Source organism: Macrotis lagotis, chromosome 8 (genome assembly GCF_037893015.1).
Source record: "Macrotis lagotis isolate mMagLag1 chromosome 8, bilby.v1.9.chrom.fasta, whole genome shotgun sequence".
In the NCBI taxonomy this organism is placed as follows: Eukaryota; Metazoa; Chordata; class Mammalia; order Peramelemorphia; family Peramelidae; genus Macrotis; species Macrotis lagotis.
Genome location: NC_133665.1, coordinates 15,252,265 through 15,255,976, shown reverse-complemented (window position 1 = coordinate 15,255,976; position 3,712 = coordinate 15,252,265). Strand labels below are relative to the sequence as shown.

The window sequence follows — 3,712 nt, the reverse complement described above, 5'->3', positions numbered from 1 at the left end:
TTGGTATTCCTTTTGCTTATGGCTAGTGGATCCTTGCTTCCAGTTTCCCTTATCTCTGTCTTACAAAAAACAATGAGTGAATATCCTTTTACCCTGCTAACTCTTCTTGTTCCTACATAACCTCAACCCCAAATGGTCACTAGCTTTTCTTCTCTATTGACTGTGATCTACAGAATACCTATATCTTTTAAAAGAATATACCATTATCCTTAGATTTTTTTCTCTCACACTTATTATGGCATTGTGATTTTTCTAAAGTACAAGTCCTAAAGCACTCCCTTCACCTTACTCAATAAATTCTAGTGGTTCCCTGTTATTAATTCTAGGATCAAATATAAACTACTTTGTTTGACATGTAAAGTTCTTTACAAACTGGCATTTTTCTTCCTTATCAGGCCTGCTCTGTCCTGAATATAAGACACTTCATTTTCTATCCCTATGTTTTTGCCTTGGATGACCCCTGTGATTAGAATGTATTTCCTCCTTTCCTCTTTCTTTTAAAATACCAAGAATAATCCAAACTATACTAAAGTACCCAAACTTAACTAAAGTACCCTTCTAGCTGCTAGTGCTCTGTCCTCTGGAAATACCTTATATTAATTCTGGATATTCTCTCTCATAGCCACTGGTACATAGTAGTTACATGATAGTTATCTATTCCTCTCTCTTTTTTTTCTCTCTCTCCTCCCCCTCCAAAATGGATAGATGGATATAGATAATCAATAGGGCATAAGATTAGGAGTGATAACTTCAAAGCCATTGATGAAACTGAATAATCTATAAGAGGTGTATTATATTGATTGAAAAGATTTGAGCATATCCTTTATTTTCTATATTTTAACAAGTCAGTTCAGAATCCAAGAAGAGTGTATCTGGCAGCAGAGTGAAAAGAGCTATTCCAGCCAAGCTCCTGAGAGAATCACTTGGGGGGGAGAGAAGGAAGGATGAGCTTCAGTCACCTCCCCCAACTTTGACCAGAGGATAGCCTTGTGGACTTTTCATGGTAGGAAAATTTTGGACTTCCTATCAGCAACCTAGCAGAACTCCCAGTATAGCAGATACCCACCTACACTGGGAACTCAGAACAAACCAGACCCAGGTAGAAAGGCAGTTTTGAGTCTACATGGAGTCCAGTAGAAAACTACAACATGTTGAAGATCAACATCAAAGGGATTTTCAGGAGCTCTTTGCACATGGGTTCTAAAATAAAGTACAAAGACCCTTGGGCTTTGGATGAACTTGTGGGAGGGTCTTAAAAGATTTTGGGGGAGGGTGGGGTTTGTACCAAGAAATCTTACTTTTCCACTTCAATAAAGAACCACTTTCTAAAATCTAAGTCTATTTTATATCTACTGAAAATGACTGGGGTGAAGTACCATTAGTTGGGAATTGTGAGTTATAATAGAAAAAACACCTTGAAATCCATCAAGTCTCCTCCTAGAACTCTGAGGTGGAAAAATAACAGCTCACCTTTGGGGACACAGTCTGTCAGTGTGTGTGAGAGTTGGGAGAGTAGCCTGTGCCACCCCCCCCAGATTCCTCCCTGATTTCTCATACTCCCCCTGTTTGGACTTCATTTCATGTGGGATTTTTACCCTTTTTCATGATCTCTTCAGGATACAGACCCAGTAGTGGTATCAAAGAGTATGCACATTTTTATTGTTGGGCTTCATTTCTCTTCATTCTCTACTCCCCCTTTTCCCTGTTCATAGTTTTGACTCTACAGAATCAACCATTTCCTCCATTTTTTCATCCCTTGCCATCTTAGCCTTCTCCTCTTTTAGTACTGCTAATCCTCGATAATAGGTCATACCCACCATTGGTCTATGCTGTTTATAATCAAAAACTACTACATACCATAGAGGAAATAAAAAAAAATGTGCTCACTGCCAAGTCATGGCATTGAAACTCAATTGAGTACTCACCATTGCAAATCACCTTCACAATCCACTCTCAAACACTCAGCAGCTATCTCAAAAGTTTTTCTCTCTTTTCAAGTGCCTAATTTAAATCCCTTACCAACTCTCTCATTTCCTACCTCCATGAGATGGGGGCTATCCAGCCTGAGTTCTGTCATCTCTCCTCTAATATACTTTGAAACTGCTTTATTTCTTTATGTGAGCTCTCCCAACTTCCAGTTTTAGAGAATGGGTTGACTCTCGGGCTGGAGGCAGGGCAGATAGGCAGGTGCTGCTGGCCCTGTTGTGCTGCAGCCGCCATGGCCTGTGCGTCCCCCGGCCCCTCCATGGAGCCTGTGCCCCCCACCATCCGTTCAGACTGTGGCCGGACCAGGCCATGACCCTGCAGGTGAATGAGCTGATCTGCCACCAGCGCTCCTGCTAACAAGAGATCCTGGTCTTCTGCAGCAAGACCTAGGGCAATGTCCCTGTCCTGGACGGAGTCGTCCAATTGTACAGTGAAGGATGAATTCTTATACCAGGAGATGATTGCCAACCTGCCCCTCTGCAGCCATCCTAGCCCACGAAAGGTGGTAATAATAATTGGTGGTGGGTCCTTTGGGGAAGTGGTAAAGCATTCTCCCCATGGAGTCCGTGGCCCACTGTGAGACTGATAAGGACAGGATCCAGGTCTCTAAGAAATATTTGCCAGGTATGGATTTGAATTCATGCAGCAAAACCAAGATGCCTTTGATGTCATCATCACAGACTCCTCAGACCCCATGGGTCCTGCTGAAAGTTTGTTCAAAGAATCTTATGACCAATAAAGACAGGGCTGAAGGAGGATGGGATCCTCTGCTATCAGGGTGAGTGCCAATGGTTGCATCTGGACTTCATCAAGGAGACGCCACACTTCTGCAAATCTCTGTTCTCTGTTGTGGAATGTGCCTACTATACCATCCCCACCTACCCCAATGGCCAGATTGGCTTCAAGCTCTGCAGCAAGACCCTGAGCACTAACGTCTGGGAGCCAGTGCAGCAGCTGACCCAGGAATAAGTAGAGAAAATGAACCTTAAGTACTGCAACTCCGACATCCACCATGCAGCCTCTGTGCTGCCCAAGTTTGCTCACAAAGCCCTGAGTGATGTTTGAGGAGACTGATATGCCCACCTCAGCCTCTCCCAGGAACTTCAAGCCACATTGCAGGATACCCCTCTTCTTGCTCTGAGTGCATTGACCAGCACTTGGCACCCCTTCCCTACTGAGGACCTTGCCCCTTGCCAACCACCTGTTGACCAAGTGTTACTAAACCCAGGAGACTGAGGGGCTCCCTGTGCCTTGCTCTGCTGGGCTGGTGCCCCCACAGTACAGTACAAGATATCTGTCTCTATCTCTGTCCAGTCTGATCAATTAGTGTCTATTAATATTGATCAACTGTGTACAGAATGATCCTTCTCACCTCTAACAAGATCCCTCACCAAACAGTGTATTTATTAAGAAAGAAAGAAAGAAAGAAAGAAAGAAAGAAAGAAAGAAAGAAAGAAAGAAAGAAAGAAAGAAAGAGAGGCGGCTAGGTGGCGCAGTGGATAGAGCGCCGGCCTTGGAGTCAGGAGTACCTGGGTTCAAATCCGACCTCAGACACTTAATAATTACCTAGCTGTGTGGCCTTGGGCAAGCCACTTAACCCCATTGCCTTGAAAAAAAAAATTTAAAAAAAAAAGAAAGAACAGGCTGACTCTTAATGAAGACAAAATTCTCCACTTGTGTCAGATGCCTTCTCACCTTATCTGAGATCTTGCTCCAATGTTATTCC

At 43.4% G+C, this 3,712-nt stretch overlaps 1 pseudogene; it reads left to right on the top strand.

The window, feature by feature from the left end:
- Positions 1-2,218: 2,218 nt before the first annotated feature.
- LOC141495128 (spermidine synthase pseudogene) lies at positions 2,219-3,380 on the top strand (annotated as a pseudogene).
- Positions 3,381-3,712: the final 332 nt, after the last annotated feature.